Below are 21,072 nucleotides of genomic sequence, written 5' to 3' on the forward strand. Positions count from 1 at the left end.
CTGTGCCTTGGAAAGGCTGTTCTGTGCAGCACAGTCCTTCTGGCTACAGTGGAGCTCAGTCACCCGTGGCAATTAGTCCTACCTGACTTGAAAAATCCCCCGAAACCTGGCTCCCGAGTGTTTGATAGGATGTGGATGGTGCTGCTTTACCTCTGTAACTCTGCGGGGGCCTACAGTCATGACTGAATCGAGCGGAAACAGGAGAAAGTGAAATGTCAGGGAGGCTCAGAGTTCTAGCAGTAGGAGACTGTGGGAGCAGTTAGCAGTGCTATGATAGTGCGTTAATAAGAAGCATAACCATTTGGTTATTCTGCATGTGTGGTGTTTGTTGGGGTAGTCAGGCTGTGGAAGGTCTCCAGGCCATCACGGTTCCTGCAGAACCAGGTCGGTGCTGTGCTCCCCGTCTCACCTCTGTGCACTGATGTCTAATTCAATCTGTTAAATAGCTGGGCTCAATTACGCCAGGTTCATGCTTGGTGCAGACGTGAGCTCTTTGACAATGCTCGCTTCCACACTAATGAGCCGTCTTGGGTTTCTGCATTAATTCCATCTGTCCTGCTTTCTCTTCTCACACCGGCCTCCCCAGGCGCCTCTCATTTAAGCAGCCCTGTTTAAAAGTAACAGCTGAAATGTGAGTGCAATGATCCTCCCTTAGTCCTGTTCCAGGTGCGAGTCCTTGCACCCAGCCTGCTCTACTGGTGCTCTTTGTAAACCAACAATACTAAAAACAAGTTCTCTTTAGATCTTCCTCTGGAGTCTGGTGAAAACACCAGAAAACACCAGAAGATCTTCCTCTGGAGTCTGGTGAAAACACCAAACTGACATCTGCCAGTTGATTTGTATCATTTTTTTTTTCACTGGCATCAAGGCAGCACTGTGCCTTGGTGTTTTGCTGTGTCCTCCACAGCCGCCGTGTCTTTTCCTTCCCCTGGGTCCCTCCTTTACTTCAGCCTTTTGCACCCAGGCTGCTTTCTCTCTTTCACCCAGTCTCCTTTTCAGGACAGGGTGGCAGGAGGTGACAGGGACGTTTTGAATAGAGTGCACTTCTAACCAGGAGTTCATTCTGCAGCTCACTGGGAGGTTTTAAAAATTCATCCCCTTTGTGTTGGGTCTTCCTTTGATAACTGAGCACAAAACTATGTTTTTCTTCCTGTGTTTCCTGGTTAACATTCTAGTCGGTGCTCTTTGTAAGGAGTAAACAGAGTTCACTTGTTAAATATTCAGTTCTCAGTGTTTTAGGCTGCCACTTTTTCTTAAAAAAAAACACAAAACCAGAACCATAAAGAAATGCAGACGTATGTAGTACTCACAAAGTACTCAGACAAGAGAAGATTAGTTGGCAACTTCTTTGTGTTTTTGTAGGAAGAATCACAGAGGACATGAGTCTAACCCCTGTGTGCAGCATTCGTTCTCTTTGTGCTATTTGTTCAAAACAGAAAACAACTGAAGTGTATGGGAGCTGCTGGCAGCCACCATCCTTCCCCAGCACTCTTAGAGCGCTCTGAGTCTTCTGCTGGTGTCTTTGGAACGTGCCCATGCCCACCTGGGAGGGCACCCTTGGGTTAATTCTGAGCATCCTTCCTCCTTTAGCAGAACGAGCACTAGCAGGGTTTTGTTTCTAATGTCAGTTGGCCAGCATAGGGAAAGTGATGTCAGGAAAACCATTTCTCAGTGACAGTGTGATTAATTTCTTCTTAAGGGAAAGAAAGACTTGGGTATTTTTTTCTTTCCCGGCGTTGCCTAAAGATGGACTGACAGTAAAGAACCCCGTGATTAATTGCACCAAAAGACATATAATAGACACCTTTTCTTGGCACGATAAGCGTTTTGTCTGAATTTGCTGTTATCTAGTTGGCTCAATGCAGAAAAATAATCTCCGAGACTGCTGTAAGGGATGTTAACTGCATATTCCTTATTATAGATTGATCTTTGATATCTGCTTTTCTTTGAGCTGTTTTATTCCCACAAGTGATACAAACCCTCTGCCATTTTCCATATATCGTGTTCAAGTAGCTCAATACATTTTGGAGCCTGTATGGGGACATTTAATAAAGACTTGATGATTGCCTTATTCTGAAGGTTATGTGATATGAAAAATTATATATTGTTTTAATAACTGAATATATCTATGCTCTCAATTTCAGATAAAACAATATTTTTCTAATAAGGCTGAGAAATAATACCTTTATTTTTGTCTGCTTGTGTCGTCTAGAGTGTGAATATTTTTCCATCTGTGGTTTCCAGTAAAATGGATTTTCCACCTCTCTGAAATTTCTGCTGAAGTCCTAGCGATATTTGCTTAAAAGTAATCAGGTATTACCCAAATCTCTGTTCAAAGCAGCAGTGACCTTACCAGTGGTGAGCAATAATTGGATTATTTTCAGAGATGTAGGAAGATTCACTGTAATAACAAAGAAGAAATACCAAGTGATAACACCACTTGTCTTCCACAGCACTTTCCATAGGATGGTTTAATAGCTTAGCATATTATGAATAATATGAATAAGAAAGGCTTGGGGAATAGGCACTGCTTTGCAGTTGGGGGTGATGCACGTTTCACTGGGCTTTTTGATAGGTTCTTATTACTCAAATGCATTTACTAGGACACCTTCATAGGGGCAGGATGCAGACCATCTTTGCACCATCAGGGTGAGTAAACACACAGCCTGTATGCCATAGCCTGGTAGCAGTAGGCATGGTCCTATTCCATGTCCACCTGTCTGAATGGGTGCCACCACCACACCTTTTGCAGCCCATGGAGGACAGTGGCCCTGCAGCCACTTACTGCCCTGGGTTGCAGGATCGAGCTAGTGGGGTTTCTCTCTGAGAAGCTGAGCTGCTGTGAAGACAAATTGGAAGCCATTTGGAAGTGCAAATCCATAACAGCACGCTGTCGGGTGAGCCTGATTGCCTCGCACTCTGGTTTTAATTGTAATGAGTTATATGGCTCTGCACGACAGGGTGCCAAGCATCTTGGCTGAAACTTGCGTAATTCACGTAAGTGTTTACACAAAAGCCAAGTAAATGTTAAGCTTCCTACAGACTTCAATATACACGAGCTCTAGTTTGTATTCAGTTTTAGAGACAGGCAGAGGAAAAGCAGAGCGTGTGTCTGCCTATGTGTGAGCTGCATGAGTTAAAAGATACAAGAGCAAAAAAGAAAAGCCTGACCGCTAGCTTTCCTTTTAGCAGGCTCTGCAGTGACCTGACAGGTTCCTCTTCCCAAAACAGAATTCTGTGTAATTCAGTTTTATTACAAGATGCTCGAGGGCTCTTGTGAATTTTTGCTTGTTGACCACTAAAAAGAGGCTTCTGCCATTGAGGTTCCCAGTGTGCTTTGAAGTTCTCCTGTGATGCTTCTAATTACTGCAAGCAAGCCTTCTACAGCACAGCTTGCCACGTCATTTAGCCCACTGCTGCTATCCAGATGGGACCCTCCCAGCTATGGCCATGTCCGCCATGTCAGGCATGTGGATCAGTCTTAAGTCTTGACCCTTAGTAGTGCTTAACTGCTGGGACGTGACCTTGGCTGCAGCATCAGTTCCAACTATGTCACATGCCATATTGACCTGAGAAGAGCTGAAATTTGGGACCCTGCCCAGCAGCCAAACCCTACATCTGTAGGACACTGGTGATGCCAGGATGGCTTTGAGATAGCACAACCAACCAGCTATTTGGGAGTCTATTCAGATACTTCCCTGGGCACTCTGCAGCCTTGAGAGCTGTATACCTGAATGTAATTTTATTTTTAGAAAGCACACCAGAGAGCTTAACGGCCTCATTAACATGACAATTGCAACCCTTACTGTTGGAGAGTCTTTTAATTGTCTCCATTCTCTGTGCAGAGCCACTTGTAGTGGGGGGTTTAAACTGGGAAATGCAAGGAAGAAAGTGTTTGTGTGACTGGAAACCATGTGGACTTTGAAGTAGAAAGGCAAGTGCTTGTTTTGAAGCATCCTTGCAAGATTCTCCCACAAAGCATCCAAATATACAAGTTAATTCCCAGTATTAGGGAGGCCTTTCCTTCAAAGAGAAGAACCAGCTCTTCTCAGTGCCTTCAGAAGAGGCAATTTTTTGCTATTTTTAAGACTTTCTCTGGGAAAATAAAACTAAGTAAAAGCGTTTAAAAGGCAGCCCAAGCTCCCATTTAAGCAGGTGGATCAGGAAGTTGGGAAATAAGAGAACTGCCTCCCAGAAACAGCCAATGCTATGGCATGGGGATCACTGACCCGAGGGTTTGTGCCTTAGCTATCAGGACGTCTAACCTCCTCACTGCTGCTGTGCCAAAAAGAATGCATAAAAACAGGTAAAAGAGAGAGGAAGGGAGAGGAAAAAGGATTGATGTTTGGTTTTCTAGGGAACTCTGATTATTCAGCAGGAGTGGGAAAAAAAGCTGCGGAAGATGTCAATAATCTTCAGGATTATGCTAAAGCCAAGCTTCAGTCGTTTTACTGGAAAAATGCATGAGGTCTGCCCATTTAATAACCATCAACAAGAATTTCTCTAGGGCTTACTGTACTTTCATGAAAAGGATCAGTTGTCTTTAAGAGAAATGGTAATTCTGGTATCTACAAATACCCTTTGGAAAGCGTGTTCCAGGTTGGTACGCTTCTTTGATTGGTCTTTTTCTTCTCGTTTTCTTTTTATGATAATATCTTACACTCGCATCCACAGTTACACAGTAAAGTGATCAAAAGCAAAGAGTGGTTTATCATGGAAAGGCAAACCCCAGCTGTACGCCATGGTGCGGGCTGCGTCGAGGTAAAAACACGACGTGATTTTTAGCTACTGCTGTGTTTGTATTTGGTGCCAGAGGTTCTCAAGTGATTTTGCAGAGCGTGGATACGGTGCAGTCAGGGTTTCCAAAAAATCTGCAATATCTTGAAATCTATATAAGATCTCACCCTGCTGGGCTTAATTTTAGACTATGGAGTTTATCGTTCAAGGAGGAGAAATGGATTTGCGGTGTGCTGTATTTAATCAAGTGCAGCAAAAATCTGTCGCAGGCATCGTTCATCTTTGTGAGCCAATATTTGTTTCCATTTTAGCTATAGAATAACCCTGCCCCAGCGCAATGGGCTTCTTCGTTGTGCAGATCTGGTGTCACTGGGATTATTGCTCTGGGCAGGTGCTGGCTGGCTGGTGGGGCAGGGCAGTCCCTGTGTGTGTTATTTCTTTTCTTTTTTTCTTTAATGGGGTTGCAATACTGAGAAATGTATTCAATTGTTGTGAGAGTGCCAAGGGCTCAGGGTTTGGGGATGCTTGGAAATATGGGAAAGTACACGCTGTTCTCATGTTGGCTTCCAAAGGATGAGATATGTCCTGAGAGCCTGAGCCATTATATTTCCAGGAGTAAGAGGGTTTCAGGTGCATGCTTTTCCTAGAGGGCAATGAGAGGTGATGGGAGTGGGGTGAGGAGTTTCCACCCTATATTGTGGTAATAGACCAGGCTGTCCAGTTGTGAGCATCTCCTTTGCATGGGTCATGCCAAAACCTAAGCTATGGGTAGCAGAGTAATTGCAGCTAGAGAACATTTTATGATTTAATGAAGACTTTTACGAAATAGTATGATTTCACCCAGCTGGACCTCAGTGCATATGTGTAGCAGGGCCCATAGCAATGTGTATGAAGAGCTCCAGCCCCTCCAGCAGCTGACGGAGCAGCCAGGATTCTTGCTGGCAGAAATGTGGGGCTGGCAGGTAGAAAATCCAACCCTCGTGTGTGGTGTTAATGAAACACCCAGCTTTGTACCTAGAGCCCTTTGTGTGGTGGGGCTGTTTGGATTTATCACTGCATGAGGCTCAGCACCACGGGACTTGTGTTGCCTGGGGAAGAACTCCAATAATGGCCACAAATAGACCTCTCCTGTATCTCATTTCCAGCAGCCCTTAATTCAAGAAACAGTTTCTATCACTCTGGGTTCTGCCACAGGCAGAGAAATGGCTGAGGGAGAAAGAAGCGACGCTCCCTGAGCTGTGGGGAGGGGTGGTTGGATTCTTCTTAATTTGATGCATTAAAAAACATAATCTCCTGATTCTGTTCTGAGCGCCGTCGTTGCCTCATATATCTGCATGTCCTGCAGCAGTGAGTTCTCCAGCTTTGCACGAGCCTGGAGCGATGTCTTGTGAGCCAAAAAAATAAAAAGCAATGTGAGGAGGGGGCAGGGAGGGATGTGATGCCAAGTGGAACAGCTCTGTCTCACCCACCCCGGAGAGAAATCATTCGGATGCTGAAAGAGACAGGCTCCGTTGCGCAGATTAATGTGCAGTGTTTGGAAGCAGCCAGGAACATTTTATCCGCTCTTGGTGAGGTGGGAAGGAGCTGGGCAGTTCATCTCTGCAGAAGCCATTCTTTTCCCTAAGAGGGCATTTAGAGAAAAAATAAAAAGAGTACAGAGGTCTCTGGGAGCTCTCAGGCACTTTAATTGGCTGAACAGAGCACTTTTTGGTTGGGATTAATATGGATATTTCTTAATAACCTGTCACCTTGTCAGGAGCGTCAGGGTCAGGATTGCAAGGCTGCTTGCAGCTGGAGTTCTCGCCTTTCCTTCTGGTTTTTATTATTACAATAGCTCCTGTTGTTGCATATTCAGAGGCATAGGAAGATGGCGGGGTGTTGGTTTCTGCTTTTCTTCACTTGCAACTATTGTGGGAGCCAGAAAGATGCACCAGGTCAGACTGTAGAGAAAAGCTGCTCTGAAAAGATGAATGCTGGTTCTCTGGGACTGGGGGGACCCCAGCATTGCCCCCACCTGGGGCACTCCAGACTGGATCAGCACTTGATGGCTGGAGCCTCTGAATGCACACGGCATAATCAGAACAAAGCCAAGCAAATCCCAGGCAGAACACGAAGAAAACAAGTGATTTAGCAGCACTCAAAGATGGCTTCAAAGGTCCTGAGCCCATAAGCACTGTTACAAGTATTTTGCCACTGCTCTTGCTGCCTTTCATCTCTCAGTGGCCACCAGGCAGGGATGCCTGCAGGGAGCAGGCCGCTCCTTTGTGCAATTGTTGGAGGTTAATTTGTTTTTCACCCTTTTCCACCCTTTTCTCACTACCCTTCCCCTCCCTGTAGTTTCAGTGCAGCCCCAGGAGCCCCAACCTCCTCAATCAGTGGGCATCATTTCCACAAGCCTTCCTGGGAGCAGTATGGATGCACTCTGAAGGCTTCTCCAGTTTTGTCCTCCTGAAGCAATTATCTCCTGTCTTGGATAACCACCACCTCGCCTGCCCCAGGAGAGCTGTCTGCAGAACAGAGGGAGCTGCAGCCTTCCCTGCTCCCTAATGCTGTTAGACATTGCAGCTGATAAAGCCTTAGCGAGGCATTTGCTCCTATAATTACTCTCTTTTATCCACTGATAATTTTGATAGAGTTGCTTTTGCAGACCCCGCTGTCATCAAAGCTCTGTGAGTTGCCCTGTTAATTGTAGTGGGAATTAATGGGAATTACGGGCGCTGTGGGCCTGACTGACCGAGGGGAACACAGAACTGGACCTGTTCTGTGCTGCCCTTCAAGCTGCTGGTAAAGCAGTTCCTGGGTAAAAGTGGGTGTGGAGAAGGTAGGTTTGAGCATAAGCACAAGATAAAGAGCTTAATTGCAGGGAGTGCACGTGCATTTTCATTGCATTCATGGTGTAATTAGCAAAGACTTTCAGATTAACAAGGGGGGAACAGGGCCACCACTCACAGCCTTTGTGGTGACTGTCATCAGATGTGCTGGGATGAGGCCATCTCTTGATGGTGCTCCTGTGGTGTAAATTGATTTATCACCGTTGATGGGAAGTGAGTTGGAATCAAAGCATCCCTGCTGCTGCCTGACACCACCTGAGGTCCGGGCTGTCTCCAGGTATTCCCAAACAGCCATAGACACCACACAGAGCGCTTCCTCCAAGTTATCTTTGCAGAGAAGTTTACTTAAAGATGACGTGCAGCCTGCAGAGATGAAAAGAGTAATGTGTCTTACCTGCACAGAAGACCCATAAAGTCTTTGAATATGGGAGTCACATAGAGACCGTCCTTAGAAGTTCATTAAGGATAATGCAGCATATTGCTTTTAAATGCTCTTGTCATATCTGCCTGTTCAAAATGCACACCCAGTCTGTTGTTTGGAGCAAAGGGCAGTGATTAGAAAATGCCCTTAATAAGGAGCACGCATTCCCGGGAGGGAGGGAAAGGTAATGGCAGAATTGAGGCACTTCTTTTCTAACAATGAATGGATGAACAGCACTTAATCAGTTCCATGTGTGCGCGTCAGGGTGTTTTAAAGTCTGTTTGCTGGTTTTTGGACTCATCTGGTGTGGAGGAGGGGCAGTTTCTCTGCAGTGTTTGCAAGCAAACAGTTTGCACGTTGGTAAACACAATGAAGTCCTGCTGCTGAGTGCTTTGCAGGCTCTGTTGCTGCCTGGATACAAACTGTACCCCCCCCAGTCTCAGATGCAATTGCAAAGCAGGGAGTGAAAGCCTCAGGTGCAGGGAGGATATATGCTTAGGAAAAGGGAAACACCTTTCATAAATCATGAATGTCTTGTTGGGCCCTTTAGGATGGCATTTAAGAGCAGGAGGGAGAACATTTGTGATACTGTTACCCATGTCTCTGATTGTGGGCAGCCCTAACATGGTTTGTTGTGGGGATGCTCCCCGCTGTCTCTCATGGCAAGGTGCTACCGCTCACCTGCCAGAAGCAAAGCAATAAGGGAAGCTCAGATTTGCAGTACAAGGGTGGGGAAAGCCTATTTTGGGTCGGCTGTCAGTCAGCTTGACACTAATTGGTTGCAGTAAGTAATCGTTCTCCATGTAAATTAGACTCCAATTTCCTCTGTAGTCTGTCTGCTGTGTGGGCTTTGGGCTCTAATGAGGTTCTCACGTGGCGAACCTGGTTTGTAGCTGCTTTTGTTCCTGGAGATCCAGCCCAGCCCTCCCCACTGAGGGGGCTTTTTGGTCCCTCCCCTGGGAGAGATGGCTTGAGGCTCCCCATGTTGCCCAGTCCAAAATAATAACTTTAGTGTAATGCATGTTTGGATTATTTCTAACTTTAAAACTTGCAAAGGGACTTATTAGACGTACAATGGGAATATCCCTCAGAAATATTCCCTCCGAGTGGTGGGGAGCCTTGTTTGCTTCCCTATGAATGGAGCCCATTCAGCCCTAACCTCTGCCATGGCTGTGGAGCTGCTTGCACCTGGCCCTGCAGCTATGCACCTGGAGCACACAACTCTGGGCCTCTCTGTTAGAAAGTAACCACGCACGCATGCAAAGCTCACCCAGATGCTGGTCTGCATCTTGGAGCCACTCCAGAGCTGAGTATCTGTAACGAAGCACAGAAATCTGCATTTGCACAAGGGGCTGTTACCTGCGGCCACCCATTGTTTGCAAATCCAGGTCGCTGTGTGCAAGAGGAACCAACCATACATGGGGCAGCTCTGGTGCTGCTGCTGTGAGGGATGGCCAGGTCTGTGTGCTGCATCTCGACAGTTAACGTCTGCAGGAAAGGAGAACCATATGTGGGCACTAGGCAGGCTGCTCTTTGCCAGGAGCATTTAGTGATTCAGCAGTCAGCTTTGTGAAATTTGGTGCAACTTCAGGAACTGTGCTCTCACTACTTCTATAAGCCCTTTCTTTATACGGTACAGTCATGCCCTAAGTGTGCTGGTGTATGGTTGGACATTGTGATACGTACTGTTTTTATTGGCCTTAGCAAGTTGTGATCAGGGGGTACGTGCAGAGAGGGGCTGGTGGTTGTCTTTCTGCAGGAAGATAGGGATTCCTTACAAGTGGGTTAGGGAGAAAGAGGTAAAGCAAACCGAGTGTGGGTTTTTTATTGCTCCTCTTTCTGTGCTTTGCACACAGGCAAGGTAAGCGTGCTCAGACCGCTAGTCAAAACCATAAGGGGATGCTGGCTCCACCGAGAGCTAAATTTGGGTAAAGGGACAGGATTGGATTAAGGCTTACGATTTTCACCAATAAGCTAAAAACGGCGGTGGGCGTCACTCCGCGAGCTGGGGAAGCAGCCCTGAGCTCCAACTCCCCAGATGACCTCCGGCAGCTGAAGGCACAGCGGCTGCAGCAGGATGCAGCCTGGCCCTGGCACCAACCTCAGCGCCGAGCTCAGCCCCAGCCTCTTGCCTGCCCCTGTGCCATACCTGGGGGGCTTTCAGCATGTGACCTGCGTGCCCGTTTAGCCCAGTAAGTGATCACCCTCAATTTACAGCATATGAAAGTGTAAGCTCTTTTAGTACTGTACAAATGTTTGCATTGGGAAATGATTTTCTTTCCAGCTCGGGTTTCCACCCACACTGCGTTACCCGCTGCGTTCAGTGCCCATTGCCCCTGTGCTGTTGGGGCAGATGGGGCTGGCATTTGGACCTATGGGCTCCATGCAGCCTTTAGGTGCTCTGCTGTCCCAGCTTCTGAAGCTGTACTGCTTTCTTACTCTGCCTAAGAAATCTGAAGTGAGGAACCCTGTGGGAGCCTGGAGCTTATCGTCAGCGCTCGCTCTCCAGACATGGTGTGTGTGTCTTCTCAGCTGCTGCAGGGATTTGCGTGGCATGACAAAATGTGAATTCTGAACCTTTGGCAGCTGTGTTTAATAGAGAGGAAAGGGTTATTTTTAACTTTTAGATGTTGCTTTTTTTTCTTCTTCTCCTGAGTTATTGTAAATTCTGGGGAAAATGTCCAATTTATTTGAGGCAAAACAAAGGTTTCTTTTAAGTGAAACAAAGGCTTCAAAGTCCTTAATCAAGCTTTCTGGATTCAATTGCTTTCAAATGCTTTTGGAATTAAGCAGAGAGGAAGCTGCATTTTACAACTCGGCTGCTCGGTGACAAATTATGTGTTTGGTTGGAAAAAAGGATCCCTACATGGGAGGAGCAGGAATCTGCACTGAGCTGCTTGTTTACCTCTGTTTGTGTTTGTTTAAGCAGCGCAAATGAGCTGCATGCCTCCCTCAGGAAGCAGATGTTTCTATCCGTGCATCTGGTGGGGCAATTGGAGAGACAGGCAGGGTGCTGGTATGCACGCATACAAACCCAACACCCATTGCATTGGGTGGGAGCCTTAAAATATTCGGGTAGCAGAACGTGGGAGTGTGTGGCTGTTGGGGGAAAGGTGCTGAGAGAGCCTGGGTGGTGATAAATGTAGATTTCAAGTTCTGTGTGTTGTAGGAGAAAGTAGCTCTCAATGGGAATAAATGTGGAATGGATGGGTGCAGGGAGCCGATGCATTGCTGCATCCCTTGGAGGAGCACAGCATGTCCCATGAGCAGCCGTAAAGATGCCAAAAGAGAAATGCCTGTAGCCCGACCTGTTGGGCTGTATTCCTGTTAGAAGCTGCTTCCCCCTCACCGGGCAGATGCAGGGCTGCATCCCACAGCAGGACTGCGCTTGTTCGTGGGGCAAATTCCTTTGGAAGTGTGAATCATTGAGTTGGGATTTTTGCGGTGGAGGCTGGGAGATGATTAAATGTTCTGTCTGCAGGAAATTACCAGGAGATTTCAGTATTTTCCTGAATCAGCCTCAGATGGTGTGCAGCTTTTGGTTCATACAAACGAGCAGTGTTACGTGGAAGTCCCTGGGCTCGGCTGCTGGCAGGGCTGGACCCAATGAGTTCCTTACTGCTCTGTTGTGCAAGTGTGTTTGTGCTCTGGTACCATTTAAATAATGGCAGCAGCATGCTGATTCCTCTAATGATCTTGATTAAATTATCGGTTATTTCCTTAATTAGTCACTTGATCTACTTGCACCTCAAATTAGTCTGTTCACATAAAGAAAGAAAGAAAAGAAATCTCCCCTTTTTTTTTTTCTTTCACTTTTTAAGTCTTGTCCTCACCAAAACGTGGCTGCTATCTCATCTGTGTGCTCCTGCATCAGGGCTGGACCCCCCAAAAAGCCTCTTATTTGGGGTCCTTTGGTGGCCTTTCCAATAGAACCGAGGCTGGTGACCTGGAAACCCTCCAGCCATCTCAGTCCAGTGGTGGACATGGTGCCAGTCTTCTCTGGTGTGACACTGAGAGATGAGCATCCATGCTCCCCAGGGGCTACTCTGATAACTGGGGATTTAAAAAGCGATGGTGTAGGTGTGTGTCTGTTCCCGTGTTATGTGAACAGAGCAGTATGAATGCATTGTTCTCGTGTATTAACAATAAAAATTATCTGAAGCAATGTTGGCACAGCCTCCTTGCTGCACAGGAGGTTTTGGGTGTGCTCACTGTGCAGCCAGGATGTGCAGTCGTCTTTGGGAAAGCTCACGTATTGGAGGCACAAGGGACAGTGTCTTGGGGAGCCCTCCAACCACCATTTGTTGCCTTCACCCCCATATCTTAGAAAGACTCAGTCTACACTTTGGGGACTCCTTGTGATACGCATAGAGTGGCTCATGCTTCAGACAGCCAATTTGTTCTTGCTTTTGTACTGTGTATCACTCTTAATGACATTCCCCTTGTTAGCCTTATCTTCACACCTCCCTGCTGCAGAACTTGCTGAAACACGGATTGCGTAAGGAGGCTGTATACATTGGAGAGATGTAAGTTGGGACTCTCCCAGCTAAAACAGAACTAAATGCTTGCCCTCTGGTTAAATTTTACTATTGATGCCAAGAAACTATGTATTTGGGATGAATTACCGAGAGCTTAAACATACACAAGTATTATTCCTTGGAGCCTTCTATATTTTTAGCAGTGTGGCATGAATTTGGGCTGTATGACTCCCCTCTGCTAGCAGACCTTCCTGTGGCTGTATGATTGCTGGCACACCAAGCGTGGCACCTGGCTGGGACAGCTCTCTCAGCGTACAGAATGATAGGTGGGAAATATTCCAAAGTACCAATTGTAATGGCTTGGAAGGCAGAAAATACCCTATTAGTTTTATGTCTTGATTCCTAAATGGTTGTCCTGACTCTGGAGGTGGTGAGCTCTCACAGTCCGCTGTATTCTGAGATGCTGGAGTGTGGCCAAGTGTTGCAATGCCAGAGGGTGATGCTTCTGGGAGAGGATGGAGCAATCCCATCCCTCCCTATGTCCATCCTTGCTTAGCCACAGCTGAATAATGGATGTGCTCTCAGGCTTCAGATGTGGGAATAGCAGCCCAACCCCTGTTTTGCGTGTAGGTGGCAGAGCAGAGCTGGCCGTGGCAGTGGTTCCCAGGTGTGGTTGTATCCAGGCAGTATGGGCAGTTGTGTCTCATTGGGGTTGGGAACCTCCACATGCAATTAAGAAAGCCAAGGGATGGCAATATCAGACAAGTAAGTACAGTCAAAAAGTAACTGTGGTGCTGGCTTGTTCCCTCTGCCTTTATCTACATGTCTTGAAAGGCTGCAGAGATTGAATGCTTGCTCCAAAAGGGCTGGATTTCTCCTTATGTTCCCCTGAGGTTTGTGTTTGGTTTCTATCCTTTTAGTGTCGGTTTCTGTGCTGACATTTCCAACTTGATGCAAAGATAAAAACAAAAGAAAGATGGGCCTTGGTAATGAGGAGGCTATTTAACCAGGGAAGGACTAGCAAGAAAATGTGCACTGAATATTCATGGAGCTGTATCTATTAACATTTTAACTGTGCTGGCCCTGGGCAGAGCAGGAAAGCTGTCAAGAAGTGGAGCTGCTGTTATGCAGCAGACGGAAGGTGATGGCTCTCACCTTACTGCAGGTTCCATTCCTGGATCTGGACTTGCAGCAGCAAGCAGTATTTCCACAGTTTCAGGATTTAGAGTCCTGAAAATGCTCACAGTAAATATTTCAGGCCTGATTTCTCTGCCTGGCATTAATTCATCTCCACGCCTGTGTGAGTGCGGGTGGCTGACACCAGAACCCTGATTCACAGGCAGGCAATTAGAGAGATAAGCCAAAGTGACTTCATGTGTCTCCTTTTTAGATTGCTCAACTTGGAGTTGCTTTAAAGGGATGGGATTAGCAGAGATTGAGCCCTCAGCTGCTGCCTGGGGCTTCTATCCAACATTGGCTGTAGGTACCAAGTCAGGGAGTGCGTTGTTCGTCATGTGAAACTGTGCCAGGAAGATTAGAACTGATGATAAAATGGCATTAACACTTGCTTCATTAATGGAGTAGAAGGCATCAAATTATTCTGGTGTCATATATCTAAAATATTTCCTGTATTTTGTAAGTATGCTACTTAATTGATTGAGATACATTTGCTTTCTGGCTGTTGCATCCTCGACTACAAGGATCATGGCAGAGGCCATTGGACTAACAGAGCAGTATGTGGAAAGTCTGAAGCCATGGCTATTTGGTAGGCTAAGAGGAGGTGGGTTATTGTGTCAGGTTCTAGGATACCTGTTTCTAGACTGTACTGCTTGCCAGTGTCTATCTTATTTGGGGGTTGGATTGGAAGCCTTGTGTGCACGATGCTGGCCATGTCCCTTTTGTGCTGGCCATCTCCCACGGGTTTTCTGTAGAGCATCATGAGACAAACTTGGTATTCTATCTGCAAATGTAAAAGTGACATATGCAGATATAAGAAAAATACCTGCTTTACCTGGATGCCTTTTGTGTAAAATAAATGCTAATCTTAACTAATGAGCTAATAGATTCAGTGTGGATGTCTCTGGGGTCCATTTACATCCTTCAGAGGTCCATTAATTTCCACAGGCTTCAGTGTAGACAGGCCTTTTGCTTTACCAGAAATGAGCTTCTCTGCTCCCAGTCACAGTAACACTAGCACAAATTGTGTGGCTTGTTCCATCACATGGTGCTGAGCATTGCTCACTGCACATCACTGTTGTGTCACATTTTGCCACTTTGCATGAACCAAGGCATTGCTGCGTGCTGCATGCTGCATGCATAGGTTTGATTAATGTAAGCTGTTAACCTTTGTTAACAGAGAAGGCAGCAGCTCAGAGATGCTCAGGCTCCTTGTGAACCCCATCACTTGCGGGAGTGAGAGATGATCAAAGTCACAGCAAATGGCTCTTTTGCTCTTCTTGTTACCTTGGCGTGATGCTTGTCAGGGGAGTACAAATGTGTTTCTTTGCACTGGGAAATTAAAGAAAGCCTTGTTCTGGCTTCTCGTGGCATGGTTTTAACCCTTCAGCATGGTGTTTGTTGACATCCTGGTCCCAGCAGTTCACCACCTGCATGCAATTACTGTTGAGCCCTTCAGCCTGGCCTCACCCAGAGCTTGTTTCACAAAGGGGTTAAATTTCCTCAGTGGTAAACATTTTCTGCTTTTGGAGCTTGTCATTATTTGTTTTCTCAATGCTCTTATTTTCTGAAGCGCTGTTGAACCCACACTGTGGGGAGCAGCCCCTTGCATGACGAGCGTAGAGCTCACACTTCCAAACATCTTCACATCAGACACGTTATCAGTGACTAACAGCCACTAAAAATCAGCGGGAGCTCAGTGCTTAACTCCTGCCCAAATATCCATTAGGGCCCATGCAGCCTACTGCTCCCCTTGGCCATCTCTGTTGACAAAGGCCTGGCAGAGAAGGAGAGAGATGGAGCAATCCTCCCTGAGACTGCATTCACAGTGTGCCCGGGGTCTTGGAAGCTGCCTGTGTCTAAGCCACAATGTACTTTCCTCTTTAGGACCCATGGCTGTCACTTAAGCTTGACACCCTGCTGCTTGCTGCATTTGTGATCCAGTAATGCCCTCAAACTGATAAGGGGTTGGGTGGTAGAGCAGCATGAGTAAGGTGAGTCATTCTCCTCTGTCGCAGTGCAGTCCCCAAAAGGAAATGAGGAGCAGCAAGTGGTCATTTGGGATACCAGGGGTACGCTGGAGAGCTCAGTCCTTGGCTCTCCAAAACTTGGGGAAGGGCCACTTGAACTCCATAGTGTGAGGCATAAGTTTGACACACCAAGCAAAAAGCTCATCCAATGCCCATAGCAAAACCTGATAGAAATACTTCACTATTTTCTATGCAGTGGTTCCTCTCTGAGGTTCCGTGGGCTTTAGGTTTGTCTCAGCTGAGAGGTGATGAGGTTTTGTTCTAAGCCTTGTATGAAATCAGGCAGGAGCAAAGCGGAGTCCATATTCAGGACCATCCTTCTGTTTGCTCATGTGGAGTGGCTGCAGAACAGGATGGATGCTTTCCCCATGTCTTACTGGAAGGAAAATTTCAGTGAAGTCAAGACTTCAAAGCAGAGGTGCTCAAAGCACAGCAAGTGTCAGAATGCTCCTCGTCCTCGGGTTTGTGCTACATGCAGCAGCCGCTCGCTGGGGGGAAGGCAGCTGTTGAGCAGTGATTGCTGCTTATTACACTAATTATAACATTCTCGCCAGTATCGTGAGCTCCCCTTCTCCTTCCCCATCTGTCTGTTTGGCCATCCATAGCTGCTCATCTTTGAGATGTCTTTCAGGAGGATGCGTTTGGAGTGCTTGGTGCTGCAGGGAGCCTAGCTGTCCCCCTCTGCTTCCCCACACTGATACAGGGGGTCATCATGGTTTACACATAGAAGGGATTTGAGGCATTGAGCTGGTTTCTGTGGGCTTATTTCAGAGCCAGGTAAGAGACTGCTCAGGTCATAGTGCTCCCCATCTCTTCTGTGCTGTGACAGCTTGGGGGAGCAAAGCATTTTGATCCCCACTTTTGGACTCAAAATTAGCTTCAAAACATCAGCTGTTCTTTTGTGGCAAGGAAACAATGCAAGTTACGTGCTCAACAAAATGCAATCCCAGCTCCTCTGGACTCCCAACCTGGTTTTTATTTTGTGGGAGGTTATTCACAGTCACACAGCTCTCACTTTGAAGAGCAGCCCATTCTGAACCATGAAACAATGAGGCTTGCTAAGTCTCTAGCAGCATTAATTGCTTCTAAAAGGCTGATGTATTTAGTCTGCTAATGTTTAGCAAACAAATTTGTTTTGCCCCTTTGAAGATAATGCTTTATGCAGCACAGTTTGGTAGGGGGAAAAAGGAAGAAGAAATGGCCTGTGGCTTTCAGCCTATTGAACAAGTAAATAGCATCTGGTAGGAAAAACTGCAGTTGCTATTGCTGTTGTCCCCCACTAAAAAGTGACTGGGTGCCTTCAGCCCTCCTGGTGCCTGCTGCGAGCAGGCGGCCCTGCTGGAAGCACCATCAGTAGGTGATATTGTGCTGGTGTGGTGACACTGGTGTCATCCTCATGCTCCTCCATGGGTGGGATGCAACCATGCAACTCCCCAGCTGGGGACAGCTGTAAGCTGTGCCTTGTTGTTGTGACAGCATCACCTCCTTGCAAGGTGGTCAACCCAGACCTGATATGGTCTTAATCCCTCCCTTGGAGTCCCGCTCGTTTTGCAGCTGGTTTAGTTGCATTTCCCTGTAGATTGCGATAAGATAAAAGCTGGGCCATGTCTTACAATAAAGGAAACCAGTTTAGGAGATGACAGGTTATACGAGGGAGGGATTGGGGCTTCTCGACCGCAGCTGCCTTTGATGGGGGCTGTGATTGATTCCGCACCGCGCTGACCTTTTCATGATGGGCTGAGCAGCTCTAATGATCTAGATGGGGCTGGTGATTTGGATATTGTACTTGATGTATAAGGCTTGACGTGGCGTTGAGAAATGGGACTGGGAGATGACTGACAGGCCTGTTCTGTTAAGGATGCTGAGGGCATAGGCTGCTTTCCAGTGATTTCTTTCAGTGTGAATGTTTTTGCTGGATTGTGTTGTAGCAGAGAAGTTTTGCTGTTAAGTATCTGCCTGTATACAGCATCTATGCTGTTAAAAATGATAAGGGTGTAGTAACTTGCAGGACAAAAGGCTTATCATTAAAAAATCTGTTTGAATTTATACTTAAATTAATGAATATACAGTGAATTGATTGTACCCTGATTTTAACGCTTGGGCTCCTCAGGCAAATAAAACAACAGAATAATCTGCACCCATTATTTATCAACAGAATAAAATATCAAATCTTGGAGGTCTTGCAGGCAGCATTAAAGACCTTTTAACTTCCATGAGCTGAGCTCTGTTTAAATCACACCCTGGCTGGCATATCTCATGGGTGCTTGTGGCAAGAGTAATGAATTTCATGGTTTGTTATGAGCTACTAAAACCAATACAAACACAGAAAACCCACGGTAATCTCAGCGTATCGTTCAAGGAAGCAATTTCTAAGTATGAACAAATGTCAAGCTACGATAACAAATTGTTGGTCCTAATTAAAAGGAAGAATAGCAAACAACTCGTGTCATATGTATCTGATGCCAAGTGGTCTCGGGGACATGTGGTGTCCATCAAACCTTTATGCCAGGGCAGTCAGGATGCAAACCTGTTGGTGTCTTAAAATGCATTGATCTGACGTGTGCTTCAGGTCCGTGATCCTGAAGAGTCTGGGTTGGTGAAATTAAATGGAACTGCCCATTTTGTATCATTTTATTATTATTAGTTTAAATTTAATCATAGAATCACAGAATCACAGGGGTTGGAAAAGACCTCTAAGATCACCCAGTCCAACCATCCACCTATCACAATGTCAAGGTTAGTGTGGAAGCCTTGTAATGAGTAAAGTTTGGGGTGGGCCAAACAAATGTGCCACAGCCCATCTGCTCTTCCAGGATGTATCACCCAGGTCTGCTTCACACTCTTGGGTAGGAAGGAAAAACCTGTTTTGCTACCTTTTTTCCCCACTGAGTGATTAGCTGTGACTCATCTCCCTGCCTTTGGAACGTCACTTGGACATGTGCTGCTTTTGCAGGACCCTGGAACAACTCACATCTGGCCGCTGAGCACAGGGACAGCTGAAAAGGGAGAAACAAAACATCAGGGATTTGCACAGCTTTTGGGGGCAGCAGGTGGAGGCAGAGCCTTCCTGTGCATGGCGCAGAGAGAAGCTCTGTGAGCAGACACGTGAAACCCTCAGGGCGTAACTACTGACCCGAAACACCCGATCAGACAGGTTTGAAGCAAAAAAAATGAAACAAAATTCATGTAAAATGACAGCAACCCTGGCTGTGTCAGGTGGTGAGGTGCGTGGTGGAACAGGGCTGTCCTGTAAGTGCATCTTCAGCTTGGTGTAAATGGACAGTTAATTTGCGTTGCCGATCTAAGGTTTAGATCTTTGGAAAATTTACCATGAGATAAGCTGAAGATTTATGGATTTCCTTTGTAGCCTGTTTTCACGGAGCACTTTATTGTTTGTGGAAAGGCCCCAAGAAAAATATTTAATTAAAAAAATAGTGCTTTGAGTTTGTTTAGCTTAAGTTTTGATACAGAGCTCTAATGAGGCTTTGGTAGACATTATTAAAGGACGCTGTTAAAAAGCCTTTAAATAAGGATACTGCCAGGCTAGCAAAGGGGGAAAAAATAAAGCATAAGCATGCAGATTGTTGTTCACATTCTGTTACAAATTTGATTGTAACATACTAAAATAAAAAGCATTGCAGCGCAGAGTTAAAGCCAGAGGTTATGAAAAGCCTTATTGTTGTTAAGCTCTGCAAAGCTTCTTGCATTGAGGTGATTTTAAAAAAAGGGGGGAGGAGAGGGGGGAGTGATGCAGTGATGGATTGGAATCCAGTCTGCAACTCCAGCATGGGAACAGTCTGCCTGCACTGTGTGTCCTGAGCAGTGTGCCTTGCTCTGAATGACACTATGTGGAGCAGTTCTGTTTGCTGGCTATCTAAGGACCACAGAAAGCTGTTCTTATGGACTGTGTGTCTGCTGTTGGGCTTGATGGTGTTTTAAAAGCTAAATTACTTGTTACCTACCCATCACACCACTGTCCCTAAGCCACTCAGAAGTCAGCCTACACCCCATGGGCAGCTTTTTGGGACAGCAGATATCCTCAGGCAGCACATCCCTGTCAAGCTGCAGCAGAGGATGTTCAGTAAATAATTCAGTAAGGCAACTTGACCTGACACCCATCAGGTTCAGCAGTATCTGTGTGGCTGCAGGTGGCCGTGCCCTGTCTCCTGCTGTGACCATAATGTCACGTGGAGCGCAGTGGGTTGTTGGCTGAGCAATATGCCAAGTGAAGGGAGAACACGGCACTTTAGGGGGCTCATGGAGTGATTTGTTCGATTAGCTGCAGGGATGAGCTTGTACAAATGCAGAAATTGTGATGTTCAGGTCTTTGCCTTTACAACTAGCAGCAGAGGACAAAAAGATATGGCTAAAATCACAAGAAGTTATCCATCACGTGCTTCTGAACCTGAGCATGGGCTCCCTGCTCTTGGTGAAGCTGCTTTTCATTCTGTATTTCAGCAGCTAAGGTTTTACCTCGGGTTGTTGGCTTCCTTGCAGACAGCTGTTAGCATCCCTCCTTGTAGAGGTGCAAGTCCTCCACGTGACCTTCAGAATTGTGCTCCAGTTGCTCAGTCCTCACGGTGCTGCTTAACGAAACACCATCCAGCAAGGAATACTGTGTGCCTTCTAGAGTTATCCCAACACGTGGCCTTTTCTCAAGTGTTGCATTAGGGAACAGTAATACATAGAGATTGCCAGCAGTCTGTTAGTGCTCAGAGCTCGAAGGCTCATTTCCACTTGCCTAAGACAGTTACATGTCCAAAAGTGGCATCTCCTAATCTGATTTCTAGTCTCAGAATAGCCCACTCATTGGATTTTGTGGATGTTCAGGCCTGCGAGTGTTGGAGTAGGAAGAATGCCAGGAACAATGGTAATACTTGCTGTCTGGAGATGCCAAGCTCTTTTACTTATAGCTAGCCATGAAGCTGAGAGGCTATAAGCTGTGGTTTTTTGTTGATCCTTTACATCAGCTCATGATTGTTACCCACATTTTATGTGCATCAGCCTTGGAGTATATTTGCAGTTTCTGGTGTGATTCCTTTCTTTGGATGATCGTGTTGGTCAGGACAGCCAAGCAGAACATACTACAGAATGCATTTTTGCTGTAGGATGCCGAGATGGGGACATGGGGCTCACACCTCCATTTGTCCCACATTGGGGTAATCTTGGGAGGTCATATCTGCTGCTGACTGCATCATGGGGACAGGGGGTGGGGTTGGACGATGGTTCTGCTGCTGGAGAGACAGTCAGAGCACTGATAGATGCTCTGTTCCCAAGGCTTTATAGCCAAGAGCCTTTGCTTCTTGGGAGTGAGTGCAGATAAAGTCAGGCATTTTATTGGTGCTCAGCAAAAAGGAGCACCTACAGGACCCATCACATGGCATGGTACACGTTCTTGT

At 46.4% G+C, this 21,072-nt stretch overlaps 1 protein-coding gene across 2 annotated transcripts in view; it reads left to right on the top strand.

Moving 5' to 3' along the window:
* PRICKLE2 (prickle planar cell polarity protein 2) overlaps positions 1–21,072 on the top strand; it is an 89,341-nt gene that overhangs the window by 31,112 nt on the left and 37,157 nt on the right. Inside the window, exon 1 of one of the 2 annotated variants that reach the window (XM_072347217.1) lies at positions 10,049–10,181. The exons of the other annotated variant lie outside the window; for it this stretch is intronic. The gene's annotated coding sequence lies outside the window, so the exon portion shown is untranslated. Of the gene's footprint in view, positions 1–10,048; positions 10,182–21,072 lie in introns of those variants that run through there. 2 annotated transcript variants of the gene reach the window in all.

The sequence above is a fragment of the Excalfactoria chinensis genome, chromosome 12 (assembly GCF_039878825.1).
Source record: "Excalfactoria chinensis isolate bCotChi1 chromosome 12, bCotChi1.hap2, whole genome shotgun sequence".
In the NCBI taxonomy this organism is placed as follows: Eukaryota; Metazoa; Chordata; class Aves; order Galliformes; family Phasianidae; genus Excalfactoria; species Excalfactoria chinensis.